The sequence below is a fragment of the Lactuca virosa genome, chromosome 2 (assembly GCF_052849685.1).
Source record: "Lactuca virosa cultivar CGN04683 chromosome 2, Lactuca_virosa_CGN04683_v6, whole genome shotgun sequence".
NCBI lineage: Eukaryota > Viridiplantae > Streptophyta > Magnoliopsida > Asterales > Asteraceae > Lactuca > Lactuca virosa.
In genome coordinates this window covers 146,963,167-146,983,366 of record NC_136427.1, presented here as the reverse complement: position 1 = coordinate 146,983,366, position 20,200 = coordinate 146,963,167, and the positions used below count along the sequence as shown (strand labels likewise).

The following is a 20,200-nucleotide window of genomic DNA, read 5'->3' as shown; positions in this document are numbered from 1 at the left end:
AAAAGATAGAACTGAGGATATTTTAGTCCAAGTAAATGAACTAAATTTTCCCTTTGATTTTTACATTTTGGACATGGGGAATGTGGATGTTTTTGAAAAATACTCAATTATTTTAGGAAGGACTTTTATGAAAACTTTTAAAATGAAAATTGATGTTTTTTGTTGGTAATTTTTCTATGGAGTTCGATGGTGATATTGTCAATTTTAAAATAAATGATGCTGAAAATTCAACTGATAATCTTTATGTTAACTTTCTGGGTACCAATAGTCCTTAATTTGAGGACTGCTGTGAGTTATCTAATCGTGTTTTGCAAGAAGTATTTTTAGACATGAATTTAGGTGATGACACATTCAAGAAGCTGACGGAAAAAGACAAGCTTGGGGAAGAAGAGAAGATTTTTGGACAGAATATCATGAAAAAGGAAAAGATTCAAGAAGCTGAAAAAAGAGTCATCTGATAACAATCTGAAGATTTTTCATTCTACTGTGAAACACCAGATCCAACAACTCTTCCATATCTGAAGGGGATTTGGAGTTAAAGAAAAAGAAGTTGATATGAAGAAGAGCCCCACAATTACCAGTTAAAGATTAGGTTGGGCAAAGTCGAGGCAACGACTTTAAAAAAGGACAGATTTTCGGGAGGCAACCCGATGCATAGTTTACCTTTTTTCGTTTTCAATAAGAGTTGGTCGTAGTTCAAAGCAATCTTGGGAAAATCAGAGGATCTTCTAAGTTGCTGTCACACCCCCAAACCAAGGATGGCGGAACCGTCCGGGGGTGGAGGACTTCATGTATAGTATCATAACAGCAATTGTAATAGTAATTCAAGCAAACACAACCAACATATATATAATTGAAAAAAATTACATCATTGTATGAATTACATGTTTACGAATCAATTACAATATGTTGATAAAATATGAAATAGTAGACGCCTTAGCGTCCCATCCTCAAAAGCACTTGATTTCCTGTTTAATGATTTCCTGAGAATACAAGTTGTTTGAAAAAGTGTCAACACAAAGGTTGGTGAGTTCATAAGCTTTTCGTTTGTAAAAGCAGTATTTGTGTTAGAAAAATCCAATATTTTCCTTAATGTGTAAATGTAGTCTTAAAACCCAAAGACCGAAATGTACAAGTAATTTGTCATATTTATAGTAAAACAATGCAAGTTTAAATCGACATAAACTCGTTAAATTTTAATGAAGTTCCCGTAATTTCCAATGTTTGTTAATACTTTATGTGAGTTTATTATAACCATACTATGACCAAGGTTGCCTAAAACGACGTTCTTCAGGCGTCGGAAATGTTATGACATTTGTCACCCCAGACCTATCGGTCTAACTGTTGCATGCAGTTTAGGTGTGGGTTTGTCAAACCCAATATAGATCTATACACAAGTATCACACTCTCCCTCAAGGAGACTCTGGTTACAATACAGGACTTAATGGTAATTTGAAGTAAATGTCTCACAAAGTCATTAACGGAATTACGTGTTATGAAAACTTGGTACCGTATGGCCGTACCTTGCTTAATGAAAATATCCTTTGTATAAATGTACCCTTTTTAAATGTATGTGTTATGTAATGTATCATAAACTATACCTATTATAGTTTATCAACCAAGGGTAGTACGTGGTAATGTATGCAAACTATATTCAAAATAGTTTATTTAATGTTTGAATGTATCGATTGTACTTTGATTATAATCACTTGTTATTCTTTATATTTTATATGACCAAATCCAGTTGTAAACTGATATGTGACTAAATATTAAGATAAAATGTCATATATTGCAGTAACATATAATCACATAAAGATATACACCTTGCTCAACATGTTACAAGGTGAAATGAAATTAACAGCAACTTTTCGTTAAAAACAGTTTATGTTACCGTTCTTAGAAAATTTATAGAAAAATCATCAAAGCTCTAAATCCAAATCCGCAAATTTTGAGAGTTTGGAATATGAGTCTAGTTTGTTCGTAAATTTTATCATGATTTTTAGTGATCTCTAACAGAGGTGAAAATGTTCATAATCACAGACTGGTCCGGGTTTGCCTCTGAAATGACAGGCAGTTTTGTAAAAATCACCATAAATTGTAGAAAAATCATATGGAGATGTGCAAGTAGCCATTTTAAAGCTAAGAGTTTGAACTACTTGAACCTGAAACAGTTTTGAAAACTAAAATATTTAAGTTGACCAAAACAGTCCGTGATTAACGTCCATCTTTTCTGATGTAATCTGTTAGGAAAAGTTTAATTGTGTTCTTGATGATTTTACTTGTATTCCCCCCCTTAAAACTTAAGAAAACATGTAAATGTATGGGTATGAACTCACCTTATGTGGTTTCAGTAGATGAAAGTGAGAGAGAGGAAGTGTTCAACCCAAGAACACTAAGAAGATGTCTTGACGACTCGAGAATCTAACACCGAATAAGATGGAACTTGTGTAAGATATCAATGATTTGAGTAGAATGGAGTTTAATAATTATGTGAATGATGAAGATACTTACTAATTGAAGAAAGAAATCCCTGGAGAAAGCCTTGAAGTTCTTGAAGTTGAGAGAAAAGATGAGAGAATTTTGGAGAGTGTTCTTGGTTGCTAAGTGTAGAATAAAAGAGTTTTATGGAGAATGAGGAGAGAGGATCAATCCTCCAGCTCTTAGAACGTGGGAAGAGCTGGAGATTGGATGTAAAGGTCCACTAAGGAGACAAGGGGTAGTGGGAAAGAATGGCTAATCATAGAGTGAGGTGGTGGTGGTTTGCTTTTGCCATAAATTAAGGAAAAGCAAATATTCCCTCAATAATTAGTTCAATCACCAATTCTTTTAATATATTTTATAAAAACCCTGGAGATTTATATATTTTGGGGCCTTAGTTTATAAAATAAAGTTTTGGGTGAAAATCCCACGTTAAAATAATGAAAAACGGAGTTAAAACGAAGTCGTAGTCGAAAAACCGGTAAAAAGGAGCTGTCTGCGAGGCTTCGGACCTTCGGACCCTCGCTTCGGACCTTCGGACCCTCGCTTCGGATCAGAGGCCTCGGATGCGAGGCTTCGGATGCGAGGCTTCGGTCCAGAAGCTTAGGTTTCGGATCCTTAAAGCTATTTTACTCGTTTTTACTCCGTTTCAAGCGATTTTTGACCCGGTCAAGGGTCGAGATGACCCAAATGATTACAAAAAGTTAAAGTAACTTTTGAGTGAGATTTGGGAGAGATTTGGGAGAGATTTGGGAGAGATTTCAAATAGAAAGAGATAGAGTGAAAACGATTTAGAGAGGTTTCGTTTGTGCTTAATTTGAGTGTCCGGCTTCACAACGCAAGGTTCGTAAACCCCATTAAACCGTGTTTTAGTGTCTTACACAATCCCGATGATTGTGTAATAGTGTTTTATCGCTTTGGTTCGTTGTTTAGCACTTGTTAAGGCTAAGGAAAATCAAACACATGAACTTTCCAAATGATGATTTCTCATTAAAATAGCGAATTGTATAGTGATTACATAACGTAAACCCTAGCATACAAGGGTTACTGGAGTTGACCGGTTTGACTTGTTGACTTTGAATTGACCGAAATTTGACGGTTGTCACATCATCCCCCCGTTAGAAGGAATTTCGTCCCGAAATTTTCATTTTGACTGGGATTTCAAGAGTTTGGGAAGGGATGTGGATACTTTTGTTTCATCTGATCCTCGCGTTCCCAGGTGAATTTGAGTCCTCGTTTAGCGTTCCAACGTACCTTCATGATGGGAATACGACTTTGTTTCGTTCGTTTGATTTCCCGATCCATGATTTCGACTGGTTCCTCCACGAAGTGGAGATTTTCGTTAACTTTGATTTCGTCGAGTGGTATTACGACTGTCTCATCAGACAAACACTTCTTTAGGTTCGACACGTGAAATGTGGGATGTACTTTGTCGAGTTCCTGAGGTAATCGAAGTTTGTATGCTACTGGCCCAATCCTAGCAAGGATTTCGAATGGCCCGATGTACCTTGGATTTAGTTTCCCGCGTTTGCCGAATCGTATCATTCCTTTCCAAGGGGAAACTTTTAGTAGTACTCTATCACCCACCTGGAATTCCAAGGGTTTGCGTCGTTTGTCTGCGTAACTCTTTTGCCGATCGCGAGACGCTTTCAGTCTCTTTCGAATTTGAACGATCTTTTCTGTGGTTTCCCTTATGATTTCAGGGCCAGTGAGGGTGCTATTAGAGACTTGCCCTCTAGCTAGCTGTGTATCCCCCACCTCAGCCCAACACAGGGGTGATCTGCATTTGCGACCATAAAGAGCTTCGAATGGAGCGACTTTGATGCTAGTATGATAGCTGTTATTGTAGGAGAATTCGATAAGCGGTAGATGGGTATCCCATGCTTTACCGAAGTCTATCACACAAGCTCTTAACATGTCTTCCAACGTTTGAATGGTTCGCTCGCTCTGTCCGTCGGTTTGTGGGTGGTAGGCCGTACTCATGTCAAGCCTAGTTCCCAATGATTTTTGTAGAGACTGCCAAAACCGTGAGGTAAATGTACTGTCTCTATCGGAGATAATGGATATCGGCACACCATGGAGTCGTACAATCTCTCTGATGTACGTTCTAGTCAGCTTCTCCATCTTGTCGGTTTCTTTCATTGGTAGGAAGTGTGCTGATTTGGTCAATCTGTCTACAATTACCCATATTGTGTCAAGCCCGCCCGATGTCTTAGGCAGCTTCGTTATGAAGTCCATGGTTATTCGTTCCCACTTCCACTCAGGTATATCCGGCTATTGTAATAGCCCGGATGGTTTCTGGTATTCGGTTTTGACCTTAGCGCAAGTCAAGCACTTGCTCACATAGGTAGCAATCTCAGCTTTCATGTTCGGCCACCAGTATAATTTCTTGAGGTCCAGATACATCTTATCCGACCCGGGATGGATGGAGTATCGAGTCTTGTGTGCTTCATTCATGACGACATCTCGGAGTCCACCGAACTTCGGTGTCCAAATCCGGTTCATGATATAACGTGCTCCATTATCCTTGACTTCTAAGTTTTTATCCATTCCCCTTAATGTCTCTCCTGCCACCTTTTCTGGTTTCAAAGCTTCCAGTTGAGCTTCCTTGATTTGTATGGTCAGGTGGGAATGGATTGTCATTATTAAGGATTTTACTCGGCGGCCCGAGTACTCCTTCCTGCTTAGAGCATCGGCCACTACATTGGCCTTGCCCGGATGATAACGAATTTCGCACTCGTAGTCATTCAGCAACTCCACCCATCTCCTCTGTCGCATGTTGAGCTCTTTCTGATTGAGGATATGCTGAAGACTTTTGTGATCAGTGAAGATAGTGCATTTCGTGCCGTAGAGGTAGTGTCTCCAGATCTTCAAAGCGAATACCACTGATCCTAATTCCAGGTCGTGCGTAGTATAATTAACCTCGTGCGTCTTAAGCTGTCTTGATGCATACGCGATAACCTTCCCTCTCTGCATGAGCACACATCCGAGGCCTTGATTCGAAGCATCACAGTACACTACGAAGTCCTCGGTTCCCTCTGGGAGAGACAAGATCGGTGCGCTGCATAGGGCTTGTTTTAACGTTTGGAAAGCAGTTTCTTGTTTATTTTCCCACTTGAATATCACACCTTTCTGCGTCAAGGTGGTGAGTGGTTTCGCAATCTTGGAGAAGTTTTGTATAAATCTTCGGTAGTAGCCAGCAAGCCCAAGGAACTGTCGAATTTCGGTTGGCGTCTTGGGTGCTGACCAATTCTCGATTGCCTTGATCTTGGAGGGATCCACATGTATGCCTTTCTCACTTACCACATGTCCAAGGAAATCCACTTCTCTAATCCAGAATTCACACTTAGAGAACTTAGCATAAAGCTTCTCCGCTCTTAGTGTCTCTAGCACTTGGCGTAGATGTAGGCGATGCTCTTCTTCGCTTCGCGAGTAGATCAAGATATCGTCGATGAATACGATTACAAACTTGTCTAGGTAGGGTCGACACACTCTATTCATTAGGTCCATGAATACCGCAGGTGCGTTTGTTAAACCGAAGGACATCACCACAAACTCGTAGTGCCCATAGCGAGTTCTGAATGCAGTTTTGGGAATATCTTCTTCTTGAACTCGTAGCTGATGGTAGCCTGACCTTAGGTCGATCTTTGAGAAGAAATTTGCTCCTTGGAGTTGGTCGAAAAGGTCATCGATTCGGGGTAGAGGATATCGGTTCTTGATGGTGAGCTTGTTTAGTTCCCGATAGTCGATGCACATGCGAAAGGATCCGTCCTTCTTCTTTACAAAAAGGACTGGTGCTCCCCAAGGTGAGAAGCTTGGTCTGATAAACCCTTTGCTCAAAAGCTCGTTCAACTGACTGGACAACTCTTGCATTTCTGATGGTGCGAGGCGGTATGGAGCTCTGGCTACGGGGGTAGCTCCAGGTATTAAGTCAATTCTGAAATCGACTTGTCGTGCGAGTGGTACACCAGGAAGATCTTCTGGGAAAACATCCGGGAAGTTACACACTTCGGGGATGTCTTTGATGTCTTTCACGTCTTGTTTCTTGTCTACTACATGGGCTAAGAAGGCGTGGTACTCCTTCCGGAGATACTTTTGGGCTTTGATGCATGAGATGATTAGTAAATTCGCACTAGGTTTGTTACCATAGATGAGAAGGGTTTCGTCATTTGGTAGATTGAGGCGAACGGCCCTTTCGTAACATAGAATGTCGGCACGGTGAGGAACTAACCAATCCATCCCGATGATTACGTCGAAGCTTTTTATGGTGACCGGCATCAGGTCAATTTTAAATGTATGGTTGCCTAGAGTGAGAGTACATTCTGAGTATATATCGCTAGTGCGTTCTACTTTCCCATTTGCCATTTCTACTACATAAGTATCCTTTAGTGATTGGGGATTTTGTTCAAGTAACTGTTTATATTGGTGGCTCACGAAACTCCTCTCCGCTCCACTATCGAATAGTACGCATGCATAAGAGTTATTGAGGAGAAACGTACCGGTAACCACCGTGGGATCCTCGACTGCTTCCCCATGTCCTATTGCCAGGACTCTTCCTACTCCACCAGCATTAGGGGCTTGTGCTTTGGGGCAGTCTCTTTTGAAGTGACCTGCGTCTCCACAGTTGTAGCAGGTCCGGGTTGCCCCCGTACTGGCGACTTGGTTGATTGGTTGAGCCGGCGCTTTACAGAAACGAGCAGTGTGCCCCTTCCTGTCGCAGTTGTTACAGTGCATCTCCCTACAAGCACCATTGTGGTGAAAGTTGCACTTGTTGCACTTAGGTAGTTTTCCCGCATATGGCTTCGGTGGTGCTGGAGTGGTAGCAGTAGTGGCAGTATTAGTGGCAGCATGGACAGCAACAATTTGTTGCTTCTTAGCGGGGTCCTGTGCTGGTTGGCTCTTCTTTTCGTTCCAGAACTTCCTTTTGTTGTTTCCTCCTTTTGATTTATCAGTGGTGGTGGTTGTAGTATTATGACCGGCTCGGTGGTCAACAAGTTGTTGTGCCAGCTCCCTGGCACTGTCAAAAGTAGTTGGCCTTGAAGCCAGGACACTACTTTGCACGTGGAGAGACAGTCCCCAAAGGTATCGCTCCACCTTTTTCTCCTCCGGAGTAACCATTTTTGGGCAGAGGAGAGCCAATTCATTGAATCGGGTGGTGTAGGTTTCAAGGTCAGAGCCCGTCATCCTGAGGTTCCAAAGTTCTTGTTCCAGCTTTTGAATTTCACCTCTCGGGCAGTACTCCTTCATCATCAACGTTTTTAGTTCTGCCCAGGTTATGGAGCTAGCCACTTCGAGAGTAAGTGACTTAATCCGGCAGTTCCACCAAGTAAGGGCCCGGCCGGTGAAGGTGAAGGCTGCGAACTTAACTTTGCTCGCTTCGGGGCAAGAGCACACCTGAAAGACTACTTCGGTCTTTTCAAACCATTGCATCAACGCGATGACTCCCCCGCTTCCATTGAAGTTGTCGGGTTTGCCATTTGTGAAGTCTTTGTATGAACACTCTTTTGCACGCCACGTACTGTCTCCGTGGTTAGAGTGTGTAGCTCCCGATCCCGAACCACCAGCTCCGTTGGTCCCTATCTGCAACATTGCGGCCGCTACGGCTGCTGTTACTGCAGCCTGGAACATCGCGGGATCAAACTGTGGAGGCGGCGGCGGAGGAGGTGTTGCTGTGTTGCTGGAAGGTCTTGGTCTTCTTCTTGGCGGCATGGTTCTGTCATAAGTTGCAAAGTGCATACTAATTTAGTCGGGACATAATTAATATATTATATTTTAAAATGATCTTTATCGGTTACTTAATTAGTTGCAAAGTGCATACCAGTCATATGTGATTAAGATATAATAGTCCTTCGAATAGATGACCCTAACTCCAAGACCACAACCAAACAAGGACAGGAAGTGAAACAAAGATACATAAATTCTAAGTCTATAGCATCTTAGTTACATATGACCTTAGCGCATCCACTTAGCAGCTATTAATTTATAAATAAAGACCTATTTAATTATCAGATAATTTATTATAGTAACACAAAATACTCCTATAGTATTTGTAAATGTTTAGTTTTGAGTCCTTAAAGTATCCTTTGTAGTCTGTTATTAGGTTTGTTAGATTTGTTGTCCATCCTGACCATCCCCCGATATATGCAAGTCAATTCCCGGACAGATATAGTTGATCAGGCTATATCCTTCACAGACTTGATTTACATATACCAAGGCATACCCATAATGTACAACTCCTCTTCTTTTATTTTATGTTCTTCTAGTTATGACACTATATGAGCATGTATGCATGTATTTATACTTTTAATAAAAAAAAAATCATTTATTTTCTAAAAGTATATTTATTTGAAAATGCACAAATCAGAGACTATTAGTCCCAATTGTGTTTATAGTTTGTATATCTTATGTGGTTTGATATACTTAATTCACTATAAACTGCGCTCTGATACCAATCTGTCACACCCCCAAACCAAGGATGGCGGAAACGTCCGGGGGTGGAGGACTTCATGTATAGTATCATAACAGCAATTGTAATAGTAATTCAAGCAAACACAACCAACATATATATAATTGAAAAAAATTACATCATTGTATGAATTACATGTTTACGAATCAATTACAATATGTTGATAAAATATGAAATAGTAGACGCCTTAGCGTCCCATCCTCAAAAGCACTTGATTTCCTGTTTAATGATTTCCTGAGAATACAAGTTGTTTGAAAAAGTGTCAACACAAAGGTTGGTGAGTTCATAAGCTTTTCGTTTGTAAAAGTAGTATTTGTGTTAGAAAAATCCAATATTTTCCTTAATGTGTAAATGTAGTCTTAAAACCCAAAGACCGAAATGTACAAGTAATTTGTCATATTTATAGTAAAACAATGCAAGTTTAAATCGACATAAACTCGTTAAATTTTAATGAAGTTCCCGTAATTTCCAATGTTTGTTAATACTTTATGTGAGTTTATTATAACCATACTATGACCAAGGTTGCCTAAAACGACGTTCTTCAGGCGTCGGAAATGTTATGACATTTGTCACCCCAGACCTATCGGTCTAACTGTTGCATGCAGTTTAGGTGTGGGTTTGTCAAACCCAATATAGATCTATACACAAGTATCACGCTCTCCCTCAAGGAGACTCTGGTTACAATACAGGACTTAATGGTAATTTGAAGTAAATGTCTCACAAAGTCATTAACGGAATTACGTGTTATGAAAACTTGGTACCGTATGGCCGTACCTTGCTTAATGAAAATATCCTTTGTATAAATGTACCCTTTTTAAATGTATGTGTTATGTAATGTATCATAAACTATACCTATTATAGTTTATCAACCAAGGGTAGTACATGGTAATGTATGCAAACTATATTCAAAATAGTTTATTTAATGTTTGAATGTATCGATTGTACTTTGATTATAATCACTTGTTATTCTTTATATTTTATATGACCAAATCCAGTTGTAAACTGATGTGTGACTAAATATTAAGATAAAATGTCATATATTGCAGTAACATATAATCACATAAAGATATACACCTTGCTCAACATGTTACAAGGTGAAATGAAATTAACAGCAACTTTTCGTTAAAAACAGTTTCTGTTACCGTTCTTAGAAAATTTATAGAAAAATCATCAAAGCTCTAAATCCAAATCCGTAAATTTTGAGAGTTTGTAATATGAGTCTAGTTTGTTCGTAAATTTTATCATGATTTTTAGTGATCTCTAACAGAGGTGAAAATGTTCATAATCACAGACTGGTCCGGGTTTGCCTCTGAAATGACAGGCAGTTTTGTAAAAATCACCATAAATTGTAGAAAAATCATATGGAGATGTGCAAGTAGCCATTTTAAAGCTAAGAGTTTGAACTACTTGCACCTGAAACAGTTTTGAAAACTAAAATATTTAAGTTGACCAAAACAGTCCGTGATTAACGTCCATCTTTTCTGATGTAATCTGTTAGGAAAAGTTTAATTGTGTTCTTGATGATTTTACTTGTATTCCCCCCCTTAAAACTTAAGAAAACATGTAAATGTATGGGTATGAACTCACCTTATGTGGTTTCAGTAGATGAAAGTGAGAGAGAGGAAGTGTTCAACCCAAGAACACTAAGAAGATGTCTTGACGACTCGAGAATCTAACACCGAATAAGATGGAACTTGTGTAAGATATCAATGATTTGAGTAGAATGGAGTTTAATAATTATGTGAATGATGAAGATACTTACTAATTGAAGAAAGAAATCCCTGGAGAAAGCCTTGAAGTTCTTGAAGTTGAGAGAAAAGATGAGAGAATTTTGGAGAGTGTTCTTGGTTGCTAAGTGTAGAATGAAAGAGTTTTATGGAGAATGAGGAGAGAGGATCAATCCTCCAGCTCTTAGAACGTGGGAAGAGCTGGAGATTGGCTGTAAAGGTCCACTAAGGAGTCAAGGGGTAGTGGGAAAGAATGGCTAATCATAGAGTGAGGTGGTGGTGGTTTGCTTTTGCCATAAATTAAGGAAAAGCAAATATTCCCTCAATAATTAGTTCAATCACCAATTCTTTTAATATATTTTATAAAAACCCTGGAGATTTATATATTTTGGGGCCTTAGTTTATAAAATAAAGTTTTGGGTGAAAATCCCACGTTAAAATAATGAAAAACGGAGTTAAAACGAAGTCGTAGTCGAAAAACCGGTAAAAAGGAGCTGTCTGCGAGGCTTCGGACCTTCGGACCCTCGCTTCGGACCTTCGGACCCTCGCTTCGGATCAGAGGCCTCGGATGCGAGGCTTCGGATGCGAGGCTTCGGTCCAGAAGCTTAGGTTTCGGATCCTTAAAGCTATTTTACTCGTTTTTACTCCGTTTCAAGCGATTTTTGACTCGGTCAAGGGTCGAGATGACCCAAATGATTACAAAAAGTTAAAGTAACTTTTGAGTGAGATTTGGGAGAGATTTGGGAGAGATTTGGGAGAGATTTGGGAGAGATTTCAAATAGAAAGAGATAGAGTGAAAACGATTTAGAGAGGTTTCGTTTGTGCTTAATTTGAGTGTCCGGCTTCACAACGCAAGGTTCGTAAACCCCATTAAACTGTGTTTTAGTGTCTTACACAATCCCGATGATTGTGTAATAGTGTTTTATCGCTTTGGTTCGTTGTTTAGCACTTGTTAAAGCTAAGGAAAATCAAACACATGAACTTTCCAAATGATGATTTCTCATTAAAATAGCGAATTGTATAGTGATTACATAACGTAAACCCTAGCATACAAGGGTTATTGGAGTTGACCGGTTTGACTTGTTGACTTTGAATTGACCGAAATTTGACGGTTGTCACAGTTGCTGAACTTCATATTTTTCGTCAACACCTTCGTCAAAATTAGAAATTTATGCAACATATCAAGTACATTCTTTCCTAGCTGCAACCTTTTTCTTTTATATGTTTTATTGAGTTGTGCATTCCTCTCTAAGCATTGAGGACAATGCTTTATTTTAATCTTGGAGAGGGGTTTATTTAAAAATCTGCATTTTGGTTAAAAAAAATTAAAATTTTCATTTTTTCAGTTAAATTTTTCGATTTTCTTTTTTGCACTTTATTTTCTGCATTGCATTTAGAATCAAAATGAGAAAAAGTCCAAAAATATTTTCCTTTTATTTTCTGTTTTTTGCATTATAAAAAAAACCAAAAAGATTTTTATTTTTACTTTGTTTTCTGCATAAAAATAAAAAATTAAAAAAAAAACATGATATAATGACATTCTTTGCATTCGATAGCCATATAAAGATGGAAAATGAAAGTCTGAAAACAACAAGATCGATAACGGTAAGTGTAGTGACAGTTTCCATAACTAGGGGGTTGCAAGAGCAAAAATAGAACAGTTTTTAGACTAATTCTTCAAAACTTAAGATTAAGAACCTGGCTCTATAACTCTTAACCCCACAAGACACGGACATATTTGTCGGCACACGATACCTTACGGGATAATAGAGAGCTCTATATCGTACTCATACAACCAAAACAAGAAATGAAGAAGCGAGAAAAAGTGTCATATCTGAGGTCGCTGCGGGTATAAAAAGTCAAATTCGATACCTAAGCAAATTTCAAGCACTTAATCGAAGAAATCTCAAGAAATACACTAAGACGATTGAAGAAATTAAATCCGAAGGCAAAAGGTACAAAATTCAAGTTTCAATCAAGCCAAACGTCACCTCAAAGTCAAATATGGCGTAACTAAAGAACTATGTGATATGGTATATGATGCTCACGGGTTTAGGTGCAGTGTTGATGCAGCGGGGTCATGTGATTGCATACGCGTCGAGGCAGCTGAAGCCTCGTGAGGCGAATTACCCTACACACAATTTGGAGTTGGGGGCAGTGGTGTTTGCCCTCAAGATTTGGCGACATTACCTATATAGGGTATGTTGTACTATCTACACGAATCATAAGAGCTTGAGGTATTTGATGGATCAACCAAATCTGAACATGAGGCAGCGCAGATAGTTGGATATGGTGAAGGATTATGATTGTTAGATCTTTTATCACCCGAGGAAGGCAAACATGGTGGCCGATGCTCTTAGCCGCAAGGCGGTCGCGACTCTGATCAGGGATTTATGTTTGAGGATAACAGTGATTACCCCCTTATTAGAGCAAATTCGAGAGACCCAAATTGAGGCTATAAAGGAAGAGCACTGGAAGAGTGAGCACATTGTGGGGCAGGTGGCTTCCTTCGATTATGATAGCCGAGGGTTACTGACCCTTCATCGGAGGGTGTGGGTTCCATATTGGGGTGGTGCGCGGCAGATTTGAATGGAAGTGGCACACAAGTCGAGATTCTATATTCATCCCAGAGTGACAAAGATGTATAGATATCTCCGGCCTGATTGTTGGTGGCCATGTATGAAGCGAGATGTGGCATGGTATGCGGAGAGGTGCTTAACTTGCAGGAAATCCAAGGCTGAGCATCAGTGGCCCCATGGCAAAATGGAGTCGTTGAATACTCACGTTTGGAAATGGGAGGAGATTACAATGGATTTGTGTAGTGGTGTTGATTATGATGGCATGTACAGAATTAGAAAAGATCTAGTGAATCATCATGTAAACTCAAGAACACAACGAGTAAATAAATCTTTGTAAGCTCATATTAGATCTAGAAAGGATATACAAATGGGTTTGTACACAATTTCTCTCTCTAGTCTAACACTCCAAATGGTTCCTTACATAATGGGAGTCACTCACTTCCTATTTATAGTAATGACTCAACCCATTTACACATACAAGAGGGTAAGCCTAAAACACTACATCCAAGAGTGACTTTGCACCCTAGCATTCTCCCCCTCAAAATTAGGATCGGATGTCCCGGCTTCAGTCTCCAACGAGCTAGCGCGATCAAGACCAAACTCCCCCTCGAAGTAACATCGGTCTTCAAATCCGCAAATGAATATTCGATAAACCCGAGAAGCTTCGAATACCCATCATTCTCCCCCTTTTTATAATCAAACAAATGATTATAAAACCCATTAAGGGTGAGAAGCGCCCGAGGAATAAACTTCACAATATTCCCCCTTGATGTGTACCAAAAATGAATCACTAAAAATCTTCCACGGAAAAACAATCAAGAAAAAGCCTCAAAAAATTTCCAATTTGTCAAAATTTTTGACTTTTTGGGTGAAAGTTGCAAGATTTTTCAAAATCCGCGTAAAAATGTCACTTTCTGAATTTTGCAGCGACCCGTTGCGTCTAAAACATCCAAATATGCGAAACTCTATCCCATTTGCGAAACTGGGCATAAAACGTAAATTCGCACAAACTGCAGGGACCAGAAATGAACATTCTTCAATTTCTCAGAAAATTAGTCCAATTTCGAAGTTGGGTATTTGCTGCCAACTTTTCGAAACTTGAGGGACTAAATGAGAAATTTTGCCATTCTTCACAAACTTTTACTCCAATGTCGTTGGACCTTTTCTGCCACTTCGTTAAAAGTTGAGGGACCAATTTCGAAATTTTGTGTTTTCTTCTTCTTCACTTCGTTAACAGATACAGAAGCGAATATTTCTTCCCCAAATTTTCGTTAGTTTCAGTCACGAACATCGACACCATTTTAACGAAAACTTTTCAATGTACCATTTTAACGAAAGTTTTTGCTTTCGTTAGTCAAAAAATTACAAACTTTCGTTAGTCCGGGTATCACCAAGTCCTTCGATTCGTTATTTCCCCAACCCAACAACCATCGACTTTTCGTTAATCAACAACAAATTTGCGTTTTGAGTTAGACCAATCGATATCTAAACTATCAAAATCAAAATCCATCTCATTTTCGTTATCAATCATACTTCCCAAATCGTGAACCAGATTTTCGAAAATTGGTAACCCAAAATCTTCGTTAATTGTTACCCAATTCTCACAACCATTGAAATCAAGACACCAAAATCCAAACCTTCGTTCTTTATCAACGAAGCGTAGCTTAGGATTTGCTAACGAAATACTGATCCTTAATAACGAAATCAACTAGTCCTCCTCTGTCACACTTCGTCAACAGAACCCATCGACTCCAAAATCAACTTCGCTTTTCATTCAAGAACATCAAATTCGTTAATTTGAGACCTTCGCTTTCATGCTTTCATTCATCCAAAAACGACATCAAAACCAAAACAAATTCGTTTTCCCCACTCCAAATTCAATCGATTTCAACCCAAAGCAGTCGACATTAACGATTCCATTGTCGATACCAAATGAATCCAACATTCAACTCCTACAACTTTCGAAATCAACAATCAAATTGCTTCATCTATTTGTTATCAAGCCATCTGTTAACCAACATCGATTTCTTACTCCATCAAAATTGACTCCAAACTTTCGAAACAATCAACTTCAATCTCATTACTTCCTTCCATTTCGAACAATCAAACATCGATTCCAAACCATCGACAATCACTGTGACCAAATCAAACCTTCGTCATCGTTGATACACCCATCTGACCAAATCAACCATTGTGACAATCATCGACAATCGATCATAGTCCTTCGTCATTCGCTATCAACAGGCTATCATTGATACCATCATTCGACTAACAATCAGTAGATATTAACCTACTCGGCATCACTTGAATCCCAGAATTCGTTATCTACCTTCATTGCATCTTCAATTTCGAAATACCCCTGAACATGCTTCAACGAAATCGAACACCAGTTGGAACTTCAAAACCTTCATATGATTTCAAAATCACATGCTTCTTTCTAAAGATCTTCCCAAAACATCAAGCCTTTTACACCAAACCAAACTCGATCCGTCGATCAACACCAATTTCGATTTTCAGATTTCTCTAGCTATCGATTTTGACTTTTAGGTTTGACCTCAATAGAACGTACAAGTACTTGAAGGCTCAATCATAATGAAGGAACGAACGAACGAAAGTCTTCAATTTCGATTTCAATTTAATGATCTGTGAAGTTAAAAACAATAATATCGGATGAATTATGGGCTCATATGATACGAAATTGTATCCCATGAACTATGGGTTCAATTGATGGACATGAATAGTAACAAATTAAAATTGGGCAACGAAATCAAAAGCTGATGAACAGTAAAAATTGGAATTAAATGTTCATTTTCATTTGATGAGAATTTTGAGAGTTTGATTTTGATATTTGGAATTTTGATCTAAACAAAAACAATTGGATCAATCAATGGGGTTGAAACGGATTTGATCCAATGAAGCAAAACGATCAAAAATGAAAAATGTAAAATATGAATCGAAATCATGGATGTTTTGGAATCCATTTGAGAATTCGTGATACCTTTTTGACGAATCGAGATCCATTTGCAACAAACGAATCGAATTTAGAAGATCTTGGTTCTTTTGTTGGAACGAGAAAATCTCCAATTTGAACATTATACCACCCATTATGCGAGATGTACAACTCGTTCTTCGTGTTCTTCGTGTTCTTCATCGATCCAAAAACATCTTCAAAAGAACCACCAACACTTTTGGGTTTTGACTTCAAATTCAATACAACATTTGGAGATTGTTGCTTTGGAACCCAAATTTGCTTCACGGATTTCGGATTCACAACAACATTCGGCGATTTTTGTGAATAAACCCGCTTATTCTTCCGTTTAATCTTCTTCTTCTTTTTCTTTCTCATCTTTTTGCATCTTGAAGACTTGATTTCATGAACAAACCCACTTTCTACAACTGCAACTTTGTGAATTTGAATCAAATCTTTTGGAGTTTGATACTTGTGAATTTCTTGGATCACCGGCTTCCGATAAGGAATCATTCCTTCAAACGAATCACAAGAACACAAAATGTCATCGGTTTGAACTCCAATTGAGCAAAAAACCTTTTCATCTTCATGAGAATCAACTTGAACTCCTTTTTCTTGAACATCATGAACATCCGGGTAAGAAGCAAGAACATTATCACCATATTTGCATTCATCAAGACTAATTCCTTCAATTACTTCACCATCTTTCTTCTTCTTCCTTCTTTCATGATAAGTTGTTACCAAACGATCAAGCAACACCTTATGATTATCATGATCTATAGGATAACCATTGAACTTTCCACATTTACATTTCTCCTTAGAAATGCGTGCTTTTCGTTTGAAATACCCGGTTACAAAACAATTGAGAACTCCTTCAAAACTGAATGACCATGGAAGATCCTCAACAAACCAATTTTCACGAATTCTTTCTTCCATTTTTGATCAACCGATAAGATCTTGGGTTTTTCTAGAGAGAGAAAGTGAATATGAACCAAATTCTAGTGAGAGAAAGTGGCACAAACAAGTATTCTAGAGAGAGAAAATCGAATTATGGATCAAATCAAGGAAAAATTCGATTTCTAGAACACAAAACACTCTCTAAACACGAAGATCAATAAGAGCATGAAGAATCACCAAATCTAGATAGCCATCAAGGATCAATTCTTGATCCATCAAGAACACCCGCTCTGATACCAATTGTAGTGGTGTTGATTATGATGGCATGTGCGGAATTAGAAAAGATCTAGTGAATCATCATGTAAACTCAAGAACACAACGAGTAAATAAATCTTTGTAAGCTCATATTAGATCTAGAAAGGATATACAAATGGGTTTGTACACAATTTCTCTCTCTAGTCTAACACTCCAAATGGTTCCTTACATAATGGGAGTCACTCACTTCCTATTTATAGGAAAGACTCAACCCATTTACACATACAAGAGGGTAAGCCTAAAACACTACATCCAAGAGTGACTTTGCACCCTAACAATTTTATCACTAAATTGCCCCGTACGGTGCAAATTGGATTCGATATAGGTCATTATGGATCGATTGACGAAGAGCGCACATTTTATCCCAATCCAAGAGAGTGTCTCTACAGAGAAGTTGGTAGATATCTACATTCGGGAGGTTGTGGCACGCCATGGGGTGTCGATTTTTATGGTCTTAGATATGGATGTTTAGTTTATTTCCCGATTTTGGAAGAGGTTCCACGAGGAGTTGGGTACTCATCTTCACTTCAGTATGGCTTTTCACCCACAGACAGATGGTCAGAGTGAGCGGACCATCTAGACATTTGAGGATATGTTGCGAGCATACGTTCTGGATTTTGGCGGTAGTTGGGATATGTATCTTCCGTTAGCGGAATTTTTGTATAACAACAGTTATTATGCCAACATCGATCGACCTCCTTTTGAGATGCTCTATGGGAGGAAGTGTAGGACCCCGATATATTGGGGTGAGGTTGGTCAGCGGGTCATAAGGATTACCGAGGTGGTACTCAAGATGACCGAGATGATTCAGCATGTTCATGGTAGACTTTAGACAGCGCAGAGTCGGCAGAAAAGGTACACAGATAGATGTCGGTCAGACTTGGAATTCCAAGTCGGGGATATGGTACTCCTGAAGGTGTCTGTAACATTCCGTTATTTTCTACTTGTAAAAGTCAATTTGGTCAACTAAGGTCAACTTGAATCTTAATCTACCTTAAATAGGTTAGATTAATGTTTTATAGGTGTTTACACCTTGTATTCAAAGTGTTAGATGTTCAAAAAGGGAATTAGTTAAAAACCGAGAAACCTCGCATCTTTTCTTCTTTCTTTCCTTCGGACCGCACACACACTTCGGGCTGCAAAAGGTTCACAACCGTGAACTCCTCGGACCGTGAACCCTCGCAACCGTGAACTCCTCGGACCGTGAACCCTCACAGCCATGAACTCCTCGGACCGTGAACCCTCGCAGCCGTGAACACTTCGCAGGCCGTGAACCCGAAGGTCTTATCTCCTCGGGATGTGTTCACTGCCGAAGACTCTTAGGTATAAATACAAATATTACTGATTTTTCTCTCATTACACACACTCCAGCCGCAAACACACTCTTCTCTCTCAAGTAGCCAGGGGCTGAAAACCTCCTATCTCCTCAATAACATCAAGTATTCTACATCTTTATCAAACAATCACCTTCCAATCTTCATGTACTTGGGCCAAAAACACTTGAATCTTCAAAGTGTTCTTCAATTCATCAAGAGTATCAACCAAAAATCCAAGAACATCCTCACTATTTGGGCCGTGAACTCAAGAACACCAAGTATTCTTGGACCGTGAACACCCCTTCTGGCCGTGAACTCTTTGCAGCCTCCATGTTAGCTTCTAACACTCCTATTTGTAAGTTATACTTACAAATTAGTCCAATTTCCAATCATTCCTATGATTATATTCACTAATTGGTTGCATATATACTATACAAATTGCTATATAGGACTTGTTTTACTACGGGATTTCACTCGTGGAAGTAACATCCTAAATCAAATCTTCAATCAAATCACTCACGAAAGGTGAGTTCATACCCCCTACATTTTTATGATTTTTAACTATTTTAGGGGGGAATACATGTGAAACACAATAAAATTGTGTTAACATCTCAAAAGATTTTTTAAATGTTTTAGTATATTTTAAATTGTTATAATTGTGTAAAATTACATATTTATATCTGTGTAAATTATATAATTTGGATTCAGAAGATTTAGAATATGTAATTTGACCCCATTTCCTGTTCCTTGTTTGGTTGTGGGCTTGGGGTAAAGTTATTTAATCGAATATCTAATTAATCACAATTATATAAATATTACATTTATATAAATATAAAATGGTTTTCAAACTGTTTGATACTACATGGGTACAAACAGAGAACTTCATGGAATAACAGTATTACAAATTTTTACAGTAAAACAAACAGCTAAACTATAATAGGTATAGTTTAGAGGACTCATTCATTAGTTTCAAATTTTCAAAGTACATAACAGGAAAACAAACATAGTACATAACAGAAAACAAACAGAGGATAACTATTGGAAAACAAACAGATTACCTTACTGAAAACAAACTTATAAACTATATTCTATACAGTTTACGAAACTTACTTATAGTGTATTTATTAGAAAGTAACCTTTCAATGTTCTACGCGTAATCATCAATATAGCATTTGTGAGACTACCTTCATGTACTTTTCCAAGTACCAACAAAAGTCCTGAAATTATAACCAGAATCTCCTTAAAGGGGAGTGTGACACTTGTGTATAGATCTATACAGGACTGACAATCCCGCACCAGAGCTGCTTGCAACAGCTAGGTCGGCAGACCTGTGGTGACAAATGTTGTAGCTTTTGCGACGCTGAAGAACGTCGTGTTCAGGCCATCTTAGGTCATCTAGTATGGTTATAATAACTCACAATTTGGTATTGAACAAAATGTATATAGTATGAATA

General features: G+C 38.5%; 2 long non-coding RNA genes across 2 annotated transcripts; both read right to left on the bottom strand.

The window, feature by feature from the left end:
• Positions 1 to 943: 943 nt before the first annotated feature.
• LOC145157211 (uncharacterized) lies at positions 944 to 2,533 on the bottom strand. The gene is made up of 3 exons (XR_013737172.1): positions 2,512 to 2,533; positions 2,337 to 2,421; positions 944 to 983 (listed from the first exon to the last, which is right to left on the bottom strand). It is a non-coding gene; the product is annotated as an uncharacterized LOC145157211 (long non-coding RNA).
• A 6,605-nt stretch (positions 2,534 to 9,138) lies between these two features.
• On the bottom strand, positions 9,139 to 10,728 carry LOC145157212 (uncharacterized). The gene is made up of 3 exons (XR_013737173.1): positions 10,707 to 10,728; positions 10,532 to 10,616; positions 9,139 to 9,178 (listed from the first exon to the last, which is right to left on the bottom strand). It is a non-coding gene; the product is annotated as an uncharacterized LOC145157212 (long non-coding RNA).
• Positions 10,729 to 20,200: the final 9,472 nt, after the last annotated feature.